This window comes from Lissotriton helveticus, chromosome 6 (assembly GCF_964261635.1).
Source record: "Lissotriton helveticus chromosome 6, aLisHel1.1, whole genome shotgun sequence".
Classification (NCBI taxonomy): domain Eukaryota; kingdom Metazoa; phylum Chordata; class Amphibia; order Caudata; family Salamandridae; genus Lissotriton; species Lissotriton helveticus.
In genome coordinates this window covers 1,085,130,731-1,085,155,535 of record NC_136067.1, presented here as the reverse complement: position 1 = coordinate 1,085,155,535, position 24,805 = coordinate 1,085,130,731, and the positions used below count along the sequence as shown (strand labels likewise).

General features: G+C 51.0%; 1 long non-coding RNA gene across 1 annotated transcript in view; it reads left to right on the top strand.

Annotated features, from left to right (window-relative positions):
* The window catches only part of LOC144761645 (uncharacterized), a 281,288-nt gene that overhangs the window by 40,558 nt on the left and 215,925 nt on the right, over positions 1–24,805 (top strand). The window lies entirely within an intron of this gene.

Sequence of the window (24,805 nt, the reverse complement as noted above, 5' to 3'; positions counted from 1 at the left end):
GGGGTCAAACGCTAGGGGCATACATGGTGAATATAGGTACTTGACCCCCATATTATCAGCTATGCGCCTCCAAGCCCGCACCGTACAGTCCACCGTGGTTGGGTCTCGGTTTATGACACGAGCTGGAGCGTATAAATAACCCGATGGTTGGGCGGGCCTCATATATCCGTCCTCCACCGCCAGGTGAGCCATAAAGGGAGGAGGATGTAGCCAGTACACAACAAAGTGGCCCTGGGCACAGTCATAATATCGTTGAAAGTTTGGAACCTCAAATCCACCTTGGTGATAGGGTAACATGAGTGTCTTCAGACTAATCCTGGCCTGTTTGCCGCCCCAAATGAGCCATGATAATTGGGAATTGAGGGCGCGGAAGAAGTATGAGCCTGGACTGTACGGTATATTTGTGAAAAGATATAGGAGCTTGGGGAGAACCACCATCTTAATCAGGGAGATGCGCCCTGCCATTGACAGTGGGAGATGGATCCACTTAGTGATGGTGTCGGTCAGTTTGTCCAGGACAGTACCATAATTAGCCCTAATGAGAGCTTGCCGGTTCCTGGTCACTGTGATGCCCAAGTATTTTATTTCATCTGTCTCCCACATTAGGGGGTAATCCAGAGGGAAACGCAAGGTCTTGTCTGTCAAGGGGAATAGAGCAGACTTCGACCAGTTTATCTGTATACCCGATATGGCTCCGAATCTGGTGATCTCCCGCAACAGAGGGTTAAGGTTATCTTGCGGTTTGTGTACATATAAGGTCAAGTCATCAGCATATAATGCGATGAGCAGCTGGCGTTCCGGGTATATTAGAGAGCGGTGATTGTGATGTTGCCGGAGTTTGGCCGCCAGGGGCTCAATGGCAATCGCGAAGAGAACTGGGGAGAGCGGGCACCCCTGCCGGGGACCCCTATGGATCTCAAATGGGGCTGAACGGGAGCCGTTTAACAGGACTGAGGCTTGCGGTTTGCAATATAGCAGTCGGATCCAATCGAGAAAGTTAAAGGGGATCCCCATCCGTTCCAGAAGGGCCAGAAGGTAGTCCCATTCGAGGGAGTCGAACGCCTTCGTGGCGTCTAGGAAAACTGCAGCCGCCTCGCATCGAGGATTAATGTCCTGCAGTACAGCCTGAAGGGTGCACAGGTTATGTGACGTCGCCCTATTTGGGACAAATCCCGCTTGGTCAGGCAAGACCAGACGCTCCATCAATAGGTTAAGGCGTGTCGCGAGTACTTTCGCCAATATTTTCACATCGGTATTTAGCAATGAAAGAGGTCTGTAAGAGTCGCAGTGCTCTGGAGGGTTGCCTGGTTTCAACAGGGATGTTATAAGGGCTTCACGCATAGTGATCGGCAAAGTCCCCTCTTCAAGGGCCGAATAGTAAACTTGCTTCAGTATTGGAGCGAGTAGATGGATATAGGCCTTATAAAAGTCAATTGGCAACCCATCAGATCCAGGTGATTTGCCCAACTTCATAGACATGATAGCGTCTTTCATTTCGTCCAGCTCTAGTTCATGATGTAAAAATTTCTGCTGGGATGGGCCAATCCACGCAATAGCAGTGTCGTCGAGATACAACTTTAAGTTGATAGGTGTCGATCTTTGGGAGGTGTATAGTGTGGAGTAATGATTAGTGAGAATGCGGAGTTGTTCTGCGAGGTCCCTCTGCGGGGCTTTATGTTCGTCCAGTAAGGTCGCGACATAGTTATTATATCTTGGGGATCTGATAGCAGAAGCAAGTGCCCTACCGGGCCTATCTCCCTCGCCATAGATGCGCGCAGTGTACTGTTTCTCTAGGAACTTACATTCCTTATCCGCCACTTCCGTATACTCATTCAGCTTTTCCCTGAGTAGAGCTTTAGATGTATGCCCCCGCGTGTCGCGAGTCATGCCCCGTTCAAGGTCTTGGAGCTCAGATTCTAACTTGCGCAATTCACCACGCAGTGATTTGAGGACGCCACCTCCTTTAGCGATACACCACCCTCTGACCGTGACCTTAAAGGCCTCCCATACCGTCGTGAGATTCGACACCGACCCCATGTTACGCTCAAAGAAGTCTTGTATGTCATGTTCAAGTTCTGCCTTGAAGGCCGAATCAGTGAGATGTGCGGGATTTAGGCGCCAGCTTAAATATGGGGAGGCATTAATGGGTATGCGTAGTGTTAGGAGGACTGGCGAATGATCTGAGAATGTCCTGGCAAGGTGTAGGGTGTCAACCAGCCAAGACATGAGGCCAGCCGATAGGAACACGTAAACAATCCGCGCCCATGTGGAATGTACTGCAGAGTGGTGTGTACCCTGTTTGAGGGAGCGGTGTAAGTGCCTCCAGGCATCGATGTAGTGGTGTTCCTCAACAATAGTCGATAATGTACGTTGGGCATGAGTGTAATGCAACGCCTGGGGGTGAGATCTGTCCAGGCCCGGTTCCAATGCTGTATTGAAGTCTCCTCCCAATATGACATAGCCTATGCCCAATGTTTGAATTTTACCCCACATCGTAAGAAGTGCGGATGTGTCGTATGTATTGGGGCCATAATAGCAGGCGAAGAGGACTGTATGCGAGTGTAGTTTCCCCCAGACCATGCAATATCTACCACCTGAGTCTACTTCGGTCCCAGCAGGTGTAAAACGCATCCCTCGCCTGACTACTATTGTCACCCCTCTGGCATAGTTTGAATAAGAGGAGAACACCTTGCATGAGGCCCATCTAGACGCAAACAGAGGGGAACTATCTGGCCTTAAGTGTGTTTCCTAAAGCATGGCAATTGACACTCCCTGCCTGTCCAGGTAACCCAGAATTTGTCTTTTCTTTCGCGGGTTGTTCAGCCCGCGGATATTCCATGAGACCAGCCGAAACTGCTGTGCCGGCTGCGAGCCCGCTATGTCACCCATTCAAACAAATAAAGATTTGTGTAGCATGTAGGTGCATCATCACAGATCATAGTACAATCAACATCATAGAGACAACAGTTCCACCCCATTATCCCCCCATTAGACTGGCTCCGAACATGCGTTACTGACGCTCTAATAGCTTCAGCATGAGATCGGAGTGTCATCCCACCCATACCGGCAACCCAAACTGGCCGGGTATATGGTCCCCACCCACCCACCCAGAACCAAAACGAAACCAAAACCAAAAAGAGTACTACATATGCCCTTGCCCTAAGGAGGGGAGGGGAGTTTAGGGGTTCACCCATTGGGGGTCAGAAACTAGGGGCACCAGACCTGCCAACCACCTCCCTACTTACACCCACATTCAACCAGGCTTACCCCGGTAGTCTATTGCGGGACGGAGGTGGGTGATCGAGCACTCAGTTATACTATAGACCAGTAAGACTTAAAGCAGAACAAGTACCTCACCAGTACACGTAGGTATCAGTCTTCGCATAATCAGTGACCAGGGACTACTTTGACCCGAAGGCCAGTATAACAGTACATCAGGATAGTCCTGTTGTGACAATGGTGATTGCGACCTGGAGCGCAGACGTGTTGCATCTTCCCTGTTCTGTTCTTTCCTGCATTGCTTGAGGAAGTCTTCCACCTGCTGTGGATTTTGAAAAAAATGGTGCTAGCCCTGATGAGAAATTTTAAATTTTGCCGGATACAGCATGGGATATGGGATCTCCTGTGCTTGAAGTTTCTTTTTAACTCCTGCAAATTTGTGTCTGGCTACTTGGACCGAAGGGGTGAAATCGGGGAAAAAGGATAGCGTTGTGTTGCCATAGTTCACAGTCCCCAGTTCTCTCGCACGTCTCAACACCGCGTCTCGGTCTCTGTAGTTAAGAAAACGCGCAATGATAGGACGTGGTTGAGCTCCGGGAGGAGGGCGAGCGGCCAAAGACCTGTGGGCTCTCTCAACAATGAGGTGTGAGGAGAAGGATTCTTTCCCAAACAGTTCCACTACAAGGTTTTCAACAAAGATCTCCACCTTCCCTGTGTTGGTGGACTCCGCAAGGCCTAAAATACGTACGTTATTACGGCGGGATCTCGCTTCCAAATCCTCATTCTTGTCCGCTATTATTTTAAGCAGCCTGTCCATTTGAGTGACTGTTCTGTTGGTAGAGGTAGCTCCGTCTTCCAATTCCGAAATCCTGTCTTCGGCCTCTTTAATGCGAGTGTCATGATGCTCCTGCTTTGCCACAACACTGTCCATGCGTGTATTTATGGTGTCGATTTTGGAGTCTATTGTTGACAGGCTCTGCTTCATACCTAACAAGAGTGTTTTCCAGTCTTCCTCCTGAGGGGCCGAGGTGGTAGGGCTGCCCTCCCCCTCTGGCGTCGTTTTTGAAGTTTTCTTGGATTCAAATGGGATTTTTGACTGTCTGCATCGCTGCGGCCCATGTCCCGCCTAGGCGTCCGCGATGCAGTAGAAAAATTGGCTGCCAGCTCTCAGGAGGGTTGGGGCGGAAGGGGGGGCTGATGCAGGCTGGGTGGGAAATCAGGGTGCGGGTTGAAGACCTTCCGGCGTCTCAAGCTCCAGTTGAAGGGGGGCTCCGGGCTAGTACAATTCCGCCAACGTTATGAGGAAGTGCCGCCTGCTATCGGCTTATGGCAGAACGGAATGGGTGTCCAAGTCTAAGAGGAGGGCGAGGGCGTGCGCTGAAGTTCCAATGCCGCTTACAGAGCCGAGTAAGTAGGGACCCAGGGCTTCCTGGGGTGACTCTGTGTGTTTCAGGCGGATCCGGTGGTGGATTAGACAAATTGTGAGCAAGGCCACGGTCCAATCTCCCTCATCCACAGACAGAGGAACGGCGAGGTGCCACAGGAGCGGATTAGCAGAGTATGTGGTTATAGGGGAAGCAGTGCCAGATAGGAGATCTCCAATATTCGCTGTGGGGCAATTCCCAGAGTCACAAGTAATCGAAGAAGAAGGCTGTTAGCAGGTGCAGCCTGCACAGGGAGGGCGCCCTGTGTCACAGTTGCTCAGTAATTAGGATGGGCTATCGGGCCTCCGTGTATAGACCCCTCAGCAAATTTACAGCCCCAGGGAGGGGGAAAGCAAGGTGCAGTCAACTGGCCCGCGTTGTTTGCAAGGCACACCCCCCTCTCAATTGGTGCGCCGGGCTCAAAACGCGGGAAGCGGTTATATTGCGGACCGATGTCCCACGCAATGGCCGCTGGTAGACCAGGCCCTGTACTGATTCGCGCCACTACCTCTGCAGATTAAGATGTAGGAATCCGGCTGCCAGATCACAGACACGAGAAAGCAGCTGGAATGGCGCTACGCTCCGAGGGGGGGAAGCCCCCCTCCTAATGCTCCGCTGCAGGTGAGCCGGTGGGAAGTGTCAGGCGCAATGATTGACGGAGCGGGCCGCAGCAGCGACATGGCTCTTCAGGGTGAATGCTCGCGAAGCCTCGAGTGGAGGATGTCTAAGTCCTCGGTGGTATCGCAGGGGAGCAAGCAACCCGGCGTAGGTGTCAGTGGATCCTTATTGCATCATACGCCGCTGCAGTTATCACGGCCGGGTCCCCGTAGGCCGTGCAGCACCGGGTTAGCGTGGGCGGTCAGCCCGCAGATCGGGGAGCCTCCGGGGGGGCAGTAGAAGGGAAAGGCAGCTTCACCAGCCGGGTGAGTTGTTGTGGCTTTGTGGGTGACGTTATGATCGTCAAATGCCCCCGGCAAATATAATCCGCGGCGCAATCGCCAAAATGGTGGGCCTCAGTCCGTGCTTGATTTCCGGCCTGCGAGGGTGGAAACGCGGCCAAATATGCCCGCAGCGCCAGGGAGCTACGGTCTACAGGTGTCGCTCACCTCTGGCAGCAGCTAGGGTCGCTCCAACGTCGGTGATGCCCCCCGGCCTCTCAGGTGTCTCGGTGCCCTCGGGGGGGAAGGCCGTCTCCAGCTGCTCCGTATAGGCCGTGAAGCCTCGGTCTGTCCTGGCGAGATGGGCCGATGTCGAGAAGCTTCCGCTCCAAGGCAGCAGCCCGCCCCGGGCTCGCCGGCCGCTATCTCCGCAGCCGGCTAGGTTTCCCCGGCAAGAGAGGTATCGCTGAACGCAGCTCGGTGTCCCGGACACTATGGTGCGATGTTCGGTCGGATATCTCCGGTCAGGATCACTGGAGGATGAGGAAAGGTGCTCGATCTGGCGGGAGCCTCACACCAGTGCGGCCATCTTGGTCTGGCGCCACCTAGCGCCCCCGGGATCCTGGCTGACTTGACTTGTTGTCAACAAGATGAGAGGGGTGAAATGATTGTGAGGGTCTTTAGTCTTGCTCCCTGGGACGGGAAATCAGGAGATACTATTGGAGGCATGGTAAGGTTAGTGATTCGCACATCCGAGACACCGGATTTTATTCTCCCTGCCACAGTCCAAAAGAACTCTGTGATACTGTTCGTGAGCTGACTACTGTTTTTCCTGACCTGAGCCCTGCTATGTTGCTCAGAAAGAGAGAACTGCTGGACCTAGGCCAAGCACGTTTTGAAAGAGGACTGTGGGGTGGTCATTAAGGAGGAGGATTAAATATATAGACAAAAGGTATTTCCACTCCCAGGTTGATTCTTGGACATCCTTCCTCAATAATTTAGATCCTGTGTGGCAATGTGTATATGTTGGTTCTCCTCTTTTACTCCGCTGAGGCGAGCTGACAAGCTGCTGCAGCTGGAGTAATACTGGGGTGTAACTCTCCATCAGAGGTGGAAGGATGTTGCTGCTTTGCTGTGGGCTTTTTAGGTTTTGCCTAGCGAAAGCTGCGCTCTGCGCAGCTTTTTCGCGCAGGCGAAATCCTGTTGAGAACTGTAGGGTGCTTTGGGTCGGCCCTCGTCATTGATTGGCTGGGTCCGTAAACGGAGCCTTGCCATTGGACGAGGGGCCTGTCCGTCAATGCCGGACCAGACACGGGGGCGTTCCCGACATTCTTTGCCTTTTGCCGACGTCACGCGACGCCGGGAACGCCCCCGATTCTGTTCCGGCATTGCCGGCACCTCCCTTGCTCTACTGTCATCACCACAACACTGCGCCCATTTTATCCCAAGCTAAACACTCGGAGAGGCGCAGTGACCGGGTCTTTGAAGGCCGCTCTCCCAATGAAAACAAGTTTTCTCTCCGAGTCAGCACGAGCAGGAAGACGAGCAGCGCGCCTCCCAGCTGGCCTCTCGCATCAGCATCCAGAGCTGCCCTGCGCGGTGTGTAGCTTCAGTGGAGCTTCAGAGTGCAGAGTGGAGCTTCAGAGTGGAGCTTCAGAGTGGAGCTTCAGAGTGGAGCTTCAGAGTGGAGCTTCAGAGTGGAGCTTCAGAGTGGAGCTTCAGAGTGCAGCTTCAGAGTGGAGCTTCAGAGTGGAGCTTCAGAGTGGAGCTTCAGAGTGGAGCTTCAGAGTGGAGCTTCAGAGTGGAGCTTCAGAGTGCAGATTCAGAGTGGAGCTTCAGAGTGCAGAGTGGAGCTTCAGAGTGCAGATTCAGAGTGGAGCTTCAGAGTGCAGAGTGGAGCTTCAGAGTGCAGAGTGGAGCTTCAGAGTGCAGATTCAGAGTGGAGCTTCAGAGTGCAGATTCAGAGTGGAGCTTCAGAGTGCAGATTCAGAGTGGAGCTTCAGAGTGCAGATTCAGAGTGGAGCTTCAGAGTGGAGCTTCAGAGTGGAGCTTCAGAGTGGAGCTTCAGAGTGGAGCTTCAGAGTGGAGCTTCAGAGTGGAGCTTCAGAGTGCAGATTCAGAGTGGAGCTTCAGAGTGCAGATTCAGAGTGCAGATTCAGAGTGGAGATTCAGAGTGGAGCTTCAGAGTGCAGAGTGGAGCTGCAGATTCAGAGTGGAGCTGCAGATTCAGAGTGGAGCTGCAGAGTGCAGATTCAGAGTGCAGAGTGGAGCTTCAGAGTGCAGATTCAGAGTGCAGAGTGGAGCTTCAGAGTGCAGATTCAGAGTGCAGAGTGGAGCTTCAGAGTGGAGCATCAGAGTGCAGATTCAGAGTGGAGCTTCAGAGTGCAGAGTGGAGCTTCAGAGTGCAGATTCAGAGTGGAGCTTCAGAGTGCAGAGTGGAGCTTCAGAGTGCAGATTCAGAGTGGAGCTTCAGAGTGCAGAGTGGAGCTTCAGAGTGGAGATTCAGAGTGCAGAGTGGAGCTTCAGAGTGCAGAGTGGAGCTTCAGAGTGGAGCTTCAGAGTGCAGAGTGGAGCTTCAGAGTGGAGCTTCAGAGTGGAGCTTCAGAGTGGAGCATCAGAGTGGAGCATCAGAGTGGAGCATCAGAGTGGAGCATCAGAGTGGGGCTTCAGAGTGGGGCTTCAGAGTGGAGCTTCAGAGTGGAGCATCAGAGTGGAGCATCAGAGTGGAGCATCAGAGTGGAGCATCCGAGTGCAGAGTGGAGCTTCAGAGTGCAGAGTGGAGCTTCAGAGTGCAGATTCAGAGTGGAGCTTCAGAGTGCAGAGTGGAGCTTCAGAGTGCAGAGTGGAGCTTCAGAGTGCAGATTCAGAGTGGAGCTTCAGAGTGCAGAGTGGAGCTTCAGAGTGCAGAGTGGAGCTTCAGAGTGCAGATTCAGAGTGCAGAGTGGAGCTTCAGAGTGGAGCTTCAGAGTGGAGCTTCAGAGTGGAGCTTCAGAGTGGAGCTTCAGAGTGGAGCTTCAGAGTGGAGCTTCAGAGTGGAGCTGCAGAGTGGAGCTGCAGAGTGGAGCTGCAGAGTGGAGCTGCAGAGTGCAGAGTGGAGCTGCAGAGTGCAGAGTGGAGCTTCAGAGTGCAGATTCAGAGTGGAGCATCAGAGTGCAGATTCAGAGTGGAGCTTCAGAGTGCAGAGTGGAGCTTCAGAGTGCAGATTCAGAGTGGAGCTTCAGAGTGCAGAGTGGAGCTTCAGAGTGCAGATTCAGAGTGGAGCTTCAGAGTGCAGAGTGGAGCTTCAGAGTGCAGATTCAGAGTGGAGCTTCAGAGTGCAGAGTGGAGCTTCAGAGTGCAGATTCAGAGTGGAGCTTCAGAGTGCAGAGTGGAGCTTCAGAGTGCAGATTCAGAGTGGAGCTTCAGAGTGCAGAGTGGAGCTTCAGAGTGGAGCTTCAGAGTGCAGAGTGGAGCTTCAGAGTGCAGAGTGGAGCTTCAGAGTGGAGCTTCAGAGTGCAGAGTGGAGCTTCAGAGTGGAGCTTCAGAGTGGAGCTTCAGAGTGGAGCTTCAGAGTGCAGAGTGGAGCTTCAGAGTGGAGCTTCAGAGTGCAGATTCAGAGTGGAGCTTCAGAGTGCAGAGTGGAGCTTCAGAGTGGAGCTTCAGAGTGGAGCTTCAGAGTGGAGCTTCAGAGTGGAGCTTCAGAGTGGAGCTTCAGAGTGCAGATTCAGAGTGCAGATTCAGAGTGCAGATTCAGAGTGCAGAGTGGAGCTTCAGAGTGGAGCTTCAGAGTGGAGCTTCAGAGTGGAGCTTCAGAGTGGAGCTTCAGAGTGGAGCTTCAGAGTGGAGCTTCAGAGTGGAGCTTCAGAGTGGAGCTTCAGAGTGCAGAGTGGAGCTTCAGAGTGCAGAGTGGAGCTTCAGAGTTCAGAGTGGAGCTTCAGAGTGGAGCTTCAGAGTGGAGCTTCAGAGTGGAGCTTCAGAGTGGAGCTTCAGAGTGGAGCTTCAGAGTGGAGCTTCAGAGTGCAGATTCAGAGTGGAGCTGCAGAGTGGAGCTGCAGAGTGCAGATTCAGAGTGCAGAGTGGAGCTTCAGAGTGCAGATTCAGAGTGCAGAGTGGAGCTTCAGAGTGCAGATTCAGAGTGGAGCTTCAGAGTGCAGAGTGGAGCTTCAGAGTGCAGATTCAGAGTGGAGCTTCAGAGTGCAGAGTGGAGCTTCAGAGTGCAGATTCAGAGTGGAGCTTCAGAGTGCAGAGTGGAGCTTCAGAGTGGAGCTTCAGAGTGCAGAGTGGAGCTTCAGAGTGCAGAGTGGAGCTTCAGAGTGGAGCTTCAGAGTGCAGAGTGGAGCTTCAGAGTGCAGAGTGGAGCTTCAGAGTGGAGCTTCAGAGTGGAGCTTCAGAGTGGAGCTTCAGAGTGGAGCTTCAGAGTGGAGCATCAGAGTGGAGCATCAGAGTGGAGCATCAGAGTGGAGCATCAGAGTGGAGCATCAGAGTGGAGCATCAGAGTGGAGCTTCAGAGTGGAGCTTCAGAGTGGAGCTTCAGAGTGGAGCTTCAGAGTGGAGCTTCAGAGTGGAGCTTCAGAGTGGAGCTTCAGAGTGGAGCGTGGAGCTTCAGAGTGGAGCGTGGAGCTTCAGAGTGCAGAGTGGAGCTTCAGAGTGCAGAGTGGAGCTTCAGAGTGCAGAGTGGAGCTTCAGAGTGCAGAGTGGAGCTTCAGAGTGCAGAGTGGAGCTTCAGAGTGCAGAGTGGAGCTTCAGAGTGCAGAGTGGAGCTTCAGAGTGGAGCTTCAGAGTGGAGCTTCAGAGTGCAGATTCAGAGTGCAAAGTGGAGCTTCAGAGTGGAGCTTCAGAGTGCAGAGTGGAGCTTCAGAGTGGAGCTTCAGAGTGCAGAGTGGAGCTTCAGAGTGGAGCTTCAGAGTGCAGATTCAGAGTGCAGAGTGGAGCTTCAGAGTGTAGCTTCAGAGTGCAGATTCAGAGTGCAGAGTGGAGCTTCAGAGTGCAGATTCAGAGTGCAGAGTGGAGCTTCAGAGTGGAGCTTCAGAGTGGAGCTTCAGAGTGGAGCTTCAGAGTGCAGATTCAGAGTGCAGAGTGGAGCTTCAGAGTGGAGCTTCAGAGTGCAGATTCAGAGTGCAGAGTGGAGCTTCAGAGTGGAGCTTCAGAGTGGAGCTTCAGAGTGGAGCTTCAGAGTGGAGCTTCAGAGTGGAGCTTCAGAGTGGAGCTTCAGAGTGGAGCTTCAGAGTGGAGCTTCAGAGTGCAGAGTGGAGCTTCAGAGTGGAGCTTCAGAGTGCAGAGTGGAGCTTCAGAGTGGAGCTTCAGAGTGGAGCTTCAGAGTGGAGCTTCAGAGTGGAGCTTCAGAGTGCAGAGTGGAGCTTCAGAGTGGAGCTTCAGAGTGGAGCTTCAGAGTGGAGCTTCAGAGTGGAGCTTCAGAGTGGAGCTTCAGAGTGGAGCTTCAGAGTGGAGCTTCAGAGTGGAGCTTCAGAGTGGAGCTTCAGAGTGCAGAGTGGAGCTTCAGAGTGGAGCTTCAGAGTGGAGCTTCAGAGTGCAGAGTGGAGCTTCAGAGTGCAGATTCAGAGTGGAGCTTCAGAGTGCAGATTCGGAGTGGAGCTTCAGAGTGCAGATTCAGAGTGGAGCTTCAGAGTGCAGATTCAGAGTGGAGCTTCAGAGTGCAGATTCAGAATGGAGCTTCAGAGTGCAGATTCAGAGTGGAGCTTCAGAGTGGAGCTTCAGAGTGGAGCTTCAGAGTGGAGCTTCAGAGTGGAGCTTCAGAGTGCAGATTCAGAGTGCAGATTCAGAGTGCAGATTCAGAGTGGAGCTTCAGAGTGGAGCTTCAGAGTGCAGATTCAGAGTGGAGCATCAGAGTGCAGACTGGAGCTTCAGAGTGCAGATTCAGAGTGGAGCTTCAGAGTGCAGAGTGGAGCTTCAGAGTGCAGATTCAGAGTGGAGCTTCAGAGTGCAGAGTGGAGCTTCCGATTGCAGATTCAGAGTGGAGCTTCAGAGTGCAGATTCAGAGTGGAGCTTCAGAGTGCAGATTCAGAGTGGAGCTTCAGAGTGCAGAGTGGAGCTTCAGAGTGGAGCTTCAGAGTGGAGCTTCAGAGTGGAGCTTCAGAGTGGAGCTTCAGAGTGGAGCTTCAGAGTGGAGCTTCAGAGTGGAGCTTCAGAGTGGAGCTTCAGAGTGCAGATTCAGAGTGGAGCTTCAGAGTGGAGCTTCAGAGTGCAGAGTGGAGCTTCAGAGTGGAGCTTCAGAGTGGAGCTTCAGAGTGGAGCTTCAGAGTGGAGCTTCAGAGTGGAGCTTCAGAGTGGAGCTTCAGAGTGGAGCATCAGAGTGGAGCATCAGAGTGGAGCATCAGAGTGGAGCATCAGAGTGGAGCTTCAGAGTGGAGCATCAGAGTGGAGCTTCAGAGTGGAGCTTCAGAGTGGAGCTTCAGAGTGGAGCTTCAGAGTGGAGCTTCAGAGTGGAGCTTCAGAGTGGAGCTTCAGAGTGGAGCTTCAGAGTGCAGAGTGGAGCTTCAGAGTGCAAAGTGGAGCTTCAGAGTGCAGAGTGGAGCTTCAGAGTGCAGAGTGGAGCTTCAGAGTGGAGCTTCAGAGTGGAGCTTCAGAGTGGAGCTTCAGAGGGGAGCTTCAGAGGGGAGCTTCAGAGTGGAGCTTCAGAGTGGAGCTTCAGAGTGGAGCTTCAGAGTGCAGCTTCAGAGTGCAGAGTGGAGCTTCAGAGTGCAGCTTCAGAGTGCAGAGTGGAGCTTCAGAGTGCAGAGTGGAGCTTCAGAGTGCAGAGTGGAGCTTCAGAGTGCAGAGTGGAGCTTCAGAGTGCAGAGTGGAGCTTCAGAGTGCAGAGTGGAGCTTCAGAGTGGAGCTTCAGAGTGGAGCTTCAGAGTGGAGCTTCAGAGTGGAGCTTCAGAGTGGAGCTTCAGAGTGGAGCTTCAGAGTGCAGATTCAGAGTGGAGCTTCAGAGTGGAGCTTCAGAGTGGAGCTTCAGAGTGCAGCTTCAGAGTGGAGCTTCAGAGTGGAGCTTCAGAGTGCAGATTCAGAGTGCAGATTCAGAGTGGAGCTTCAGAGTGCAGAGTGGAGCTTCAGAGTGCAGATTCAGAGTGGAGCTTCAGAGTGCAGATTCAGAGTGGAGCTTCAGAGTGCAGATTCAGAGTGGAGCTTCAGAGTGCAGATTCAGAGTGGAGATTCAGAGTGCAGATTCAGAGTGGAGATTCAGAGTGGAGCTTCAGAGTGGAGATTCAGAGTGGAGCTTCAGAGTGCAGAGTGGAGCTGCAGATTCAGAGTGGAGCTGCAGAGTGCAGATTCAGAGTGCAGAGTGGAGCTTCAGAGTGCAGATTCAGAGTGGAGCTTCAGAGTGGAGCTTCAGAGTGCAGATTCAGAGTGCAGATTCAGAGTGCAGATTCAGAGTGCAGAGTGGAGCTTCAGAGTGCAGAGTGGAGCTTCAGAGTGCAGATTCAGAGTGGAGCTTCAGAGTGCAGATTCAGAGTGGAGCTTCAGAGTGCAGATTCAGAGTGGAGCTTCAGAGTGCAGATTCAGAGTGGAGCTTCAGAGTGCAGATTCAGAGTGGAGCTTCAGAGTGCAGATTCAGAGAGGAGCTTCAGAGTGCAGATTCAGAGAGGAGCTTCAGAGTGCAGATTCAGAGTGGAGATTCAGAGTGGAGCTTCAGAGTGGAGATTCAGAGTGGAGCTTCAGAGTGCAGAGTGGAGCTGCAGATTCAGAGTGGAGCTGCAGAGTGCAGATTCAGAGTGCAGAGTGGAGCTTCAGAGTGCAGATTCAGAGTGCAGAGTGGAGCATCAGAGTGCAGATTCAGAGTGGAGCTTCAGAGTGCAGAGTGGAGCTTCAGAGTGCAGAGTGGAGCTTCAGAGTGCAGATTCAGAGTGGAGCTTCAGAGTGCAGAGTGGAGCTTCAGAGTGCAGATTCAGAGTGGAGCTTCAGAGTGCAGAGTGGAGCTTCAGAGTGCAGATTCAGAGTGGAGCTTCAGAGTGCAGAGTGGAGCTTCAGAGTGGAGCTTCAGAGTGCAGAGTGGAGCTTCAGAGTGCAGAGTGGAGCTTCAGAGTGGAGCTTCAGAGTGGAGCTTCAGAGTGGAGCTTCAGAGTGGAGCTTCAGAGTGGAGCTTCAGAGTGGAGCTTCAGAGTGGAGCTTCAGAGTGCAGAGTGGAGCTTCAGAGTGGAGCTTCAGAGTGGAGCTTCAGAGTGGAGCTTCAGAGTGCAGAGTGGAGCTTCAGAGTGGAGCTTCAGAGTGGAGCTTCAGAGTGCAGAGTGGAGCTTCAGAGTGCAGATTCAGAGTGGAGCTTCAGAGTGCAGATTCAGAGTGGAGCTTCAGAGTGCAGATTCAGAGTGGAGCTTCAGAGTGGAGCTTCAGAGTGGAGCTTCAGAGTGGAGCTTCAGAGTGGAGCTTCAGAGTGGAGCTTCAGAGTGCAGATTCAGAGTGCAGATTCAGAGTGCAGATTCAGAGTGGAGCATCAGAGTGCAGACTGGAGCTTCAGAGTGCAGAGTGGAGCTTCAGAGTGCAGATTCAGAGTGGAGCATCAGAGTGCAGACTGGAGCTTCAGAGTGCAGAGTGGAGCTTCAGAGTGCAGATTCAGAGTGGAGCTTCAGAGTGCAGAGTGGAGCTTCAGAGTGCAGAGTGGAGCTTCAGATTGCAGATTCAGAGTGGAGCTTCAGATTGCAGATTCAGAGTGGAGCTTCAGAGTGCAGATTCAGAGTGGAGCTTCAGAGTGCAGATTCAGAGTGGAGCTTCAGAGTGCAGATTCAGAGTGGAGCTTCAGAGTGCAGAGTGGAGCTTCAGAGTGGAGCTTCAGAGTGGAGCTTCAGAGTGGAGCTTCAGAGTGGAGCTTCAGAGTGGAGCTTCAGAGTGGAGCTTCAGAGTGGAGCTTCAGAGTGGAGCTTCAGAGTGGAGCTTCAGAGTGCAGATTCAGAGTGCAGATTCAGAGTGGAGCTTCAGAGTGCAGATTCAGAGTGCAGATTCAGAGTGCAGATTCAGAGTGGAGCTTCAGAGTGCAGATTCAGAGTGGAGCTTCAGAGTGCAGAGTGGAGCTTCAGAGTGGAGCTTCAGAGTGGAGCTTCAGAGTGGAGCTTCAGAGTGGAGCTTCAGAGTGGAGCATCAGAGTGGAGCATCAGAGTGGAGCATCAGAGTGGAGCATCAGAGTGGAGCATCAGAGTGGAGCATCAGAGTGGAGCATCAGAGTGGAGCATCAGAGTGGAGCTTCAGAGTGGAGCTTCAGAGTGGAGCTTCAGAGTGGAGCTTCAGAGTGCAGATTCAGAGTGGAGCTTCAGAGTGCAGATTCAGAGTGGAGCTTCAGAGTGCAGATTCAGAGTGGAGCTTCAGAGTGGAGCTTCAGAGTGGAGCTTCAGAGTGCAGATTCAGAGTGGAGCTTCAGAGTGCAGAGTGGAGCTTCAGAGTGCAGAGTGGAGCTTCAGAGTGCAGATTCAGAGTGGAGCTTCAGAGTGCAGAGTGGAGCTTCAGAGTGCAGAGTGGAGCTTCAGAGTGGAGCTTCAGAGTGGAGCTTCAGAGGGGAGCTTCAGAGTGGAGCTTCAGAGGGGAGCTTCAGAGGGGAGCTTCAGAGTGGAGCTTCAGAGTGGAGCTTCAGAGTGCAGCTTCAGAGTGCAGAGTGGAGCTTCAGAGTGCAGCTTCAGAGTGCAGAGTGGAGCTTCAGAGTGCAGAGTGGAGCTTCAGAGTGCAGAGTGGAGCTTCAGAGTGCAGAGTGGAGCTTCAGAGTGCAGAGTGGAGCTTCAGAGTGCAGAGTGGAGCTTCAGAGTGGAGCTTCAGAGTGGAGCTTCAGAGTGGAGCTTCAGAGTGGAGCTTCAGAGTGGAGCTTCAGAGTGGAGCTTCAGAGTGGAGCTTCAGAGTGGAGCTTCAGAGTGCAGAGTGGAGCTTCAGAGTGCAGATTCAGAGTGGAGCTTCAGAGTGCAGAGTGGAGCTTCAGAGTGCAGAGTGGAGCTTCAGAGTGGAGCTTCAGAGTGGAGCTTCAGAGGGGAGCTTCAGAGGGGAGCTTCAGAGGGGAGCTTCAGAGTGGAGCTTCAGAGGGGAGCTTCAGAGTGGAGCTTCAGAGTGCAGAGTGGAGCTTCAGAGTGCAGCTTCAGAGTGGAGCTTCAGAGTGGAGCTTCAGAGTGGAGCTTCAGAGGGGAGCTTCAGAGGGGAGCTTCAGAGTGGAGCTTCAGAGGGGAGCTTCAGAGGGGAGCTTCAGAGGGGAGCTTCAGAGTGGAGCTTCAGAGTGCAGCTTCAGAGTGCAGAGTGGAGCTTCAGAGTGCAGCTTCAGAGTGCAGAGTGGAGCTTCAGAGTGCAGAGTGGAGCTTCAGAGTGCAGAGTGGAGCTTCAGAGTGCAGAGTGGAGCTTCAGAGTGCAGAGTGGAGCTTCAGAGTGCAGAGTGGAGCTTCAGAGTGCAGAGTGGAGCTTCAGAGTGGAGCTTCAGAGTGGAGCTTCAGAGTGGAGCTTCAGAGTGCAGATTCAGAGTGGAGCTTCAGAGTGGAGCTTCAGAGTGGAGCTTCAGAGTGGAGCTTCAGAGTGGAGCTTCAGAGTGCAGATTCAGAGTGCAGATTCAGAGTGGAGCTTCAGAGTGCAGAGTGGAGCTTCAGAGTGCAGATTCAGAGTGGAGCTTCAGAGTGCAGATTCAGAGTGGAGCTTCAGAGTGCAGATTCAGAGTGGAGCTTCAGAGTGCAGATTCAGAGTGGAGATTCAGAGTGCAGATTCAGAGTGGAGATTCAGAGTGGAGCTTCAGAGTGCAGAGTGGAGCATCAGAGTGGAGCATCAGAGTGGAGCTTCAGAGTGCAGAGTGGAGCTTCAGAGTGCAGATTCAGAGTGGAGCTTCAGAGTGCAGAGTGGAGCTTCAGAGTGCAGATTCAGAGTGGAGCTTCAGAGTGCAGAGTGGAGCTTCAGAGTGCAGAGTGGAGCTTCAGATTGCAGATTCAGAGTGGAGCTTCAGATTGCAGATTCAGAGTGGAGCTTCAGAGTGCAGATTCAGAGTGGAGCTTCAGAGTGCAGATTCAGAGTGGAGCTTCAGAGTGCAGATTCAGAGTGGAGCTTCAGAGTGCAGAGTGGAGCTTCAGAGTGGAGCTTCAGAGTGGAGCTTCAGAGTGGAGCTTCAGAGTGGAGCTTCAGAGTGGAGCTTCAGAGTGGAGCTTCAGAGTGGAGCTTCAGAGTGGAGCTTCAGAGTGCAGATTCAGAGTGCAGATTCAGAGTGGAGCTTCAGAGTGCAGATTCAGAGTGCAGATTCAGAGTGCAGATTCAGAGTGGAGCTTCAGAGTGCAGATTCAGAGTGGAGCTTCAGAGTGCAGAGTGGAGCTTCAGAGTGGAGCTTCAGAGTGGAGCTTCAGAGTGGAGCTTCAGAGTGGAGCTTCAGAGTGGAGCTTCAGAGTGGAGCTTCAGAGTGGAGCATCAGAGTGGAGCATCAGAGTGGAGCATCAGAGTGGAGCATCAGAGTGGAGCATCAGAGTGGAGCATCAGAGTGGAGCATCAGAGTGGAGCTTCAGAGTGGAGCTTCAGAGTGGAGCTTCAGAGTGGAGCTTCAGAGTGCAGATTCAGAGTGGAGCTTCAGAGTGCAGATTCAGAGTGGAGCTTCAGAGTGCAGATTCAGAGTGGAGCTTCAGAGTGGAGCTTCAGAGTGGAGCTTCAGAGTGCAGATTCAGAGTGGAGCTTCAGAGTGCAGAGTGGAGCTTCAGAGTGCAGAGTGGAGCTTCAGAGTGCAGATTCAGAGTGGAGCTTCAGAGTGCAGAGTGGAGCTTCAGAGTGCAGAGTGGAGCTTCAGAGTGGAGCTTCAGAGTGGAGCTTCAGAGGGGAGCTTCAGAGTGGAGCTTCAGAGGGGAGCTTCAGAGGGGAGCTTCAGAGTGGAGCTTCAGAGTGGAGCTTCAGAGTGCAGCTTCAGAGTGCAGAGTGGAGCTTCAGAGTGCAGCTTCAGAGTGCAGAGTGGAGCTTCAGAGTGCAGAGTGGAGCTTCAGAGTGCAGAGTGGAGCTTCAGAGTGCAGAGTGGAGCTTCAGAGTGCAGAGTGGAGCTTCAGAGTGCAGAGTGGAGCTTCAGAGTGGAGCTTCAGAGTGGAGCTTCAGAGTGGAGCTTCAGAGTGGAGCTTCAGAGTGGAGCTTCAGAGTGGAGCTTCAGAGTGGAGCTTCAGAGTGGAGCTTCAGAGTGGAGCTTCAGAGTGGAGCTTCAGAGTGCAGAGTGGAGCTTCAGAGTGCAGATTCAGAGTGGAGCTTCAGAGTGCAGAGTGGAGCTTCAGAGTGCAGAGTGGAGCTTCAGAGTGGAGCTTCAGAGTGGAGCTTCAGAGGGGAGCTTCAGAGGGGAGCTTCAGAGGGGAGCTTCAGAGTGGAGCTTCAGAGGGGAGCTTCAGAGTGGAGCTTCAGAGTGCAGAGTGGAGCTTCAGAGTGCAGCTTCAGAGTGCAGAGTGGAGCTTCAGAGTGCAGAGTGGAGCTTCAGAGTGCAGAGTGGAGCTTCAGAGTGCAGAGTGGAGCTTCAGAGTGCAGAGTGGAGCTTCAGAGTGCAGATTCAGAGTGGAGCTTCAGAGTGCAGAGTGGAGCTTCAGAGTGCAGAGTGGAGCTTCAGAGTGCAGAGTGGAGCTTCAGAGTGCAGAGTGGAGCTTCAGAGTGCAGAGTGGAGCTTCAGAGTGCAGATTCAGAGTGGAGCTTCAGAGTGCAGAGTGGAGCTTCAGAGTGCAGAGTGGAGCTTCAGAGTGGAGCTTCAGAGTGGAGCTTCAGAGGGGAGCTTCAGAGGGGAGCTTCAGAGTGGAGCTTCAGAGGGGAGCTTCAGAGGGGAGCTTCAGAGGGGAGCTTCAGAGTGGAGCTTCAGAGTGCAGCTTCAGAGTGCAGAGTGGAGCTTCAGAGTGCAGCTTCAGAGTGCAGAGTGGAGCTTCAGAGTGCAGAGTGGAGCTTCAGAGTGCAGAGTGGAGCTTCAGAGTGCAGAGTGGAGCTTCAGAGTGCAGAGTGGAGCTTCAGAGTGCAGAGTGGAGCTTCAGAGTGCAGAGTGGAGCTTCAGAGTGCAGAGTGGAGCTTCAGAGTGGAGCTTCAGAGTGGAGCTTCAGAGTGGAGCTTCAGAGTGCAGATTCAGAGTGGAGCTTCAGAGTGGAGCTTCAGAGTGGAGCTTCAGAGTGGAGCTTCAGAGTGCAGATTCAGAGTGCAGATTCAGAGTGGAGCTTCAGAGTGCAGAGTGGAGCTTCAGAGTGCAGATTCAGAGTGGAGCTTCAGAGTGCAGATTCAGAGTGGAGCTTCAGAGTGCAGATTCAGAGTGGAGCTTCAGAGTGCAGATTCAGAGTGGAGATTCAGAGTGCAGATTCAGAGTGGAGATTCAGAGTGGAGCTTCAGAGTGCAGAGTGGAGCATCAGAGTGGAGCATCAGAGTGGAGCTTCAGAGTGCAGAGTGGAGCTTCAGAGTGCAGATTCAGAGTGGAGCTTCAGAGTGCAGAGTGGAGCTTCAGAGTGCAGATTCAGAGTGGAGCTTCAGAGTGCAGAGTGGAGCTTCAGAGTGCAGAGTGGAGCTTCAGAGTGCAGAGTGGAGCTTCAGAGTGCAGAGTGGAGCTTCAGAGTGCAGAGTGGAGCTTCAGAGTGCAGAGTGGAGCTTCAGAGTGGAGCTTCAGAGTGCAGAGTGGAGCTTCAGAGTGCAGAGTGGAGCTTCAGAGTGGAGCTTCAGAGTGGAGCTTCAGAGTGGAGCTTCAGAGTGGAGCTTCAGAGTGGAGCTTCAGAGTGGAGCTTCAGAGTGGAGCTTCAGAGTGGAGCTTCAGAGTGCAGCTTCAGAGTGGAGCTTCAGAGTGCAGCTTCAGAGTGCAGAGTGGAGCTTCAGAGTGCAGCTTCAGAGTGCAGAGTGGAGCTTCAGAGTGCAGCTTCAGAGTGCAGAGTGGAGCTTCAGAGTGCAGCTTCAGAGTGCAGAGTGGAGCTTCAGAGTGCAGAGTGGAGCTTCAGAGTGCAGAGTGGAGCTTCAGAGTGCAGAGTGGAGCTTCAGAGTGCAGAGTGGAGCTTCAGAGTGGAGCTTCAGAGTGGAGCTTCAGAGTGGAGCTTCAGAGTGCAGAGTGGAGCTTCAGAGTGCAGCTTCAGAGTGCAGAGTGGAGCTTCAGAGTGCAGCTTCAGAGTGCAGAGTGGAGCTTCAGAGTGCAGCTTCAGAGTGCAGAGTGGAGCTTCAGAGTGCAGAGTGGAGCTTCAGAGTGCAGAGTGGAGCTTCAGAGTGCAGAGTGGAGCTTCAGAGTGGAGCTTCAGAGTGGAGCTTCAGAGTGTCAAGAGCAATGCCAATAGCTCTAACTTTAACAAAGGCAAAACCATTGCATTGTAAATGCTTGTTAGGTTTTGCCTAGCGAAAGCTGCGCTCTGCGCAGCTTTTTCGCGCAGGCGAAATCCTGTTGAGAACTGTAGGGTGCTTTGGGTCGGCCCTCGTCATTGATTGGCTGGCTCCGTAAACGGAGCCTTGCCATTGGACGAGGGGCCTGTCCGTCAATGCCGGACCAGACACGGGGGCGTTCCTGACATTCTTTGCCTTTTGCCGACGTCACGCGACGCCGGGAACGCCCCCGAGTCTGGTCCGGCATTGCCGGGACCTGCGTTTGCTGAAGTGTCGGGTTTCTTTGCTGTGGCGGAACAAATTGCAGGTAAGCGATGGTGTCTTTTGTAATATAAATGACTGTATTTTTTGAATGCCCCATCCGAAATGTTTAATCACGTATTTTTTTTTGTTCTCTGCAGGTATTTTGCGACGGCCCGGTGGGGGGAACAATTTCCGGTCGGGATCCTTGGCTCGCTGTCTGTCTCCGTGGGGGGAACAATTTCCGGTCGGGATCCTTGGCTCGCTGTCTGTCTCCGTCTCCGTGCTCCAAGGGATTTCTTGCAGGTAAGCGATGGTGTCTTTTGTAATATAAATGATTGTATTTTTTGAATGCCCCATCCGAAATGTTTAATCACGTATTTTTTTTTGTTTTTCTCTTCAGGTTGCCGGGACCTGCCTTTGGTGACGTGTCGGGTTTCTGTGTTTGTGGCGGAACAAATTGCAGGTAAGCGATGATGTCTTTTGTAATCTAAATGACTGTCTTTTTTGAATGCCCCATCCGAAATGTTTAATCACGTATTTTTTTTTGTTCTCTGCAGGTTTGCTGAAGTGTCGGGTTTCTTTGCTGTGGCGGAACAAATTGCAGGTAAGCGATGGTGTCTTTTGTAATCTAAATGACTGTATTTTTTGAATGCCCCATCCGAAATGTTTAATCACGTATTTTTTTTTGTTCTCTGCAGGTATTTTGCGACGGCCCGGTGGGGGGAACAATTTCCGGTCGGGATCCTTGGCTCGCTGTCTGTCTCCGTCTCCGTGCTCCAAGGGATTTCTTGCAGGTAAGCGATGGTGTCTTTTGTAATCTAAATGACTGTCTTTTTTGAATGCCCCATCCGAAATGTTTAATCACGTATTTTTTTTTGTTCTCTGCAGGTTTGCTGAAGTGTCGGGTTTCTTTGCTGTGGCGGAACAAATTGCAGGTAAGCGATGGTGTCTTTTGTAATCTAAATGACTGTATTTTTTGAATGCCCCATCCGAAATGTTTAATCACGTATTTTTTTTTGTTCTCTGCAGGTATTTTGCGACGGCCCGGTGGGGGGAACAATTTCCGGTCGGGATCCTTGGCTCGCTGTCTGTCTCCGTCTCCGTGCTCCAAGGGATTTCTTGCAGGTAAGCGATGGTGTCTTTTGTAATCTAAATGACTGTCTTTTTTGAATGCCCCATCCGAAATGTTTAATCACGTATTTTTTTTTGTTCTCTGCAGCTATTTTGCGACGGCCCGGTGGGGGGAACAATTTCCGGTCGGGATCCTTGGCTCGCTGTCTGTCTCCGTCTCCGTGCTCCAAGGGATTTCTTGCAGGTAAGCGATGGTGTCTTTTGTAATATAAATGACTGTATTTTTTGAATGCCCCATCCGAAATGTTTAATCACGTATTTTTTTTTGTTTTTCTCTTCAGGTTGCCGGGACCTGCCTTTGGTGACGTGTCGGGTTTCTGTGTTTGTGGCGGAACAAATTGCAGGTAAGCGATGATGTCTTTTGTAATATAAATGACTGTATTTTTTGAATGCCCCATCCGAAATGTTTAATCACGTATTTTTTTTTGTTCTCTGCAGGTATTTTGCGACGGCCCGGTGGGGGGAACAATTTCCGGTCGGGATCCTTGGCTCGCTGTCTGTCTCCGTCTCCGTGCTCCAAGGGATTTCTTGCAGGTAAGCGATGGTGTCTTTTGTAATCTAAATGACTGTCTTTTTTGAATGCCCCATCCGAAATGTTTAATCACGTATTTTTTTTTGTTCTCTGCAGCTATTTTGCGACGGCCCGGTGGGGGGAACAATTTCCGGTCGGGATCCTTGGCTCGCTGTCTGTCTCCGTCTCCGTGCTCCAAGGGATTTCTTGCAGGTAAGCGATGGTGTCTTTTGTAATATAAATGACTGTATTTTTTGAATGCCCCATCCGAAATGTTTAATCACGTATTTTTTTTTGTTTTTCTCTTCAGGTTGCCGGGACCTGCCTTTGGTGACGTGTCGGGTTTCTGTGTTTGTGGCGGAACAAATTGCAGGTAAGCGATGATGTCTTTTGTAATATAAATGACTGTATTTTTTGAATGCCCCATCCGAAATGTTTAATCACGTATTTTTTTTTGTTCTCTGCAGGTATTTTGCGACGGCCCGGTGGGGGGAACAATTTCCGGTCGGGATCCTTGGCTCGCTGTCTGTCTCCGTCTCCATGATACAAGGGATTTCTTGCAGGTAAGCGATGGTGTCTTTTGTAATATACGCGATTTACATTTGTATATAATTATAATTTGTTTTATGTGTTCTACTTTTTATAACTTTGCAAAGTGTTTTAGAAATTAATTTATCTCACTTTCGTTGCAGGTATTTTTCGGCGTCGCGGCGTGGTCCCGGGATCTGGGCGTGGTCGCTGTTTCCGGTCGCCATTTTGCGCTCGGTGTCTGGCTTCGTGGTACGATGGATTTCAGGTACGCGTTTAATTTGTATATAATTGTAATTTGTTTTATGTGTTCTACAGTCTTTAGCCTATTTGTTTTATATATTTTGCGCTTGTTCTCTTTAATGTTTCCGTGTCGGGTCTCCTCCGTGGCGTGACGACTTGCAGGTAAGCGATGGTGTGTTTTTTAATTTACATTTTTATGTCGCTGTAATTTCTTTTATGTGTTCAGCCTATTCTGTTTTTATTGTAATGTATTTATTTTTTGGGCCTGTTCTCTTTAATGTTTCCGGGTTGGGTCGCCTTCGTGGCGTGACGACTTGCAGGTAAGCGATGGTGTGTGTTGTAATTAATAAATGGCTGTCTCTTTTTAATGACTGTGAGTTTTTGTAACTTTGTAAAACTTTTTTTAGAATTATTTTATCTCACTTTCGTTGCAGGTATTTTTCGGCGTCGCTGCGTGGTCCCGGGACTTTTTATAACTTTGCAAAGTGTTTTAGAAATTAATTTATCTCACTTTCGTTGCAGGTATTTTTCGGCGTCGCGGCGTGGTCCCGGGATCTGGGCGTGGTCGCTGTTTCCGGTCGCCATTTTGCGCTCGGTGTCTGGCTTCGTGGTACGATGGATTTCAGGTACGCGTTTAATTTGTATATAATTGTAATTTGTTTTATGTGTTCTACAGTCTTTAGCCTATTTGTTTTATATATTTTGCGCTTGTTCTCTTTAATGTTTCCGTGTCGGGTCTCCTCCGTGGCGTGACGACTTGCAGGTAAGCGATGGTGTGTTTTTTAATTTACATTTTTATGTCGCTGTAATTTCTTTTATGTGTTCAGCCTATTCTGTTTTTATTGTAATGTATTTATTTTTTGGGCCTGTTCTCTTTAATGTTTCCGGGTTGGGTCGCCTTCGTGGCGTGACGACTTGCAGGTAAGCGATGGTGTGTGTTGTAATTAATAAATGGCTGTCTCTTTTTAATGACTGTGAGTTTTTGTAACTTTGTAAAACTTTTTTTAGAATTATTTTATCTCACTTTCGTTGCAGGTATTTTTCGGCGTCGCGGCGTGGTCCCGGGATCTGGGCGTGGTCGCTGTTTCCGAACGCCATTTTGCGCTCGGTGTCTGGCTTCGTGGTACGATGGATTTCAGGTACGCGTTTAATTTGTATATAATTGTAATTTGTTTTATGTGTTCTACAGTCTTTAGCCTATTTGTTTTATATATTTTGCGCTTGTTCTCTTTAATGTTTCCGTGTCGGGTCTCCTCCGTGGCGTGACGACTTGCAGGTAAGCGATGGTGTGTTTTTTAATTTACATTTTTATGTCGCTGTAATTTCTTTTATGTGTTCAGCCTATTCTGTTTTTATTGTAATGTATTTATTTTTTGGGCCTGTTCTCTTTAATGTTTCCGGGTTGGGTCGCCTTCGTGGCGTGACGACTTGCAGGTAAGCGATGGTGTGTGTTGTAATTAATAAATGGCTGTCTCTTTTTAATGACTGTGAGTTTTTGTAACTTTGAAAAGCGTTTTTTAGAATTAATTTTTCTAACTTTCTTTGCAGGTATTTTTCGGCGTCGCGGCGTGGTCACGGTTTCCGGTCGCCATTTTGTCTTTGGATTCTTGGCTCGCTCGGTGTCTGTCTCCGTGGTACGATGGATTTCAGGTATGCGATTGCCATTTGTATGTCATTGTAATTTATTGTATATGTGTTCAGTGTATTTTGTTTATATTGTAATGTATTTATTTTTTGGGCCTGTTCTCTCTAGTGTTTTTGTGTCGGGTCTCCTCCGTTGCGTGACGACTTGCAGGTAAGCGATTGTGTGTTTTGTAATAGTGTTTTTGTGTCGGGTACGCAATTTACATTTTCATCTAATACTTATTTTGTTTACAAGTGTATTTCCTATTGGTCTTATATATTTTGGGCCTGTTCTCTCTCATGTTTCCGTGTCGGGTCTCCTCCATGGCGTGACGACTTGCACGTAAGCGATGGTGTGTTGTGTAATTTACTTTTTTATGTCATTGTAATTTCTTTTATGTGTTCAGCCTGTTTTGTTTATATTGTAATGTATTTCTTTTTTGGGACTGTTCTCTTTTGTGTTTTTGTGTAGGGGCTCATTCGTGGCATGACGACTTGCAGGTAAGCCATGTTGTGTTTTGTAACAAATGACTGTCCCTTTTCAATGCCCGGGAGTTTTTTAACATGGAAAAGGTATTTTTGAGTTTATGTATCTTCCTTTCTTTGCAGGAATTGAACGGCGGCGGCGTGGGAACGATTTCCGGTCGCCATTTTGTCATGGGATCTTTGGCTGTCTGTCTCCGTCTCCTTGGTCCAAGGGATTTCAGGTACGCGATTTAAATTGTAATGTAATTAGTATTTCTTTTACAGGTGTTCAGCCTTTTTGGTTTATATTCTTTTAATGTTTCTTTTTGGGGCTGTTCTCT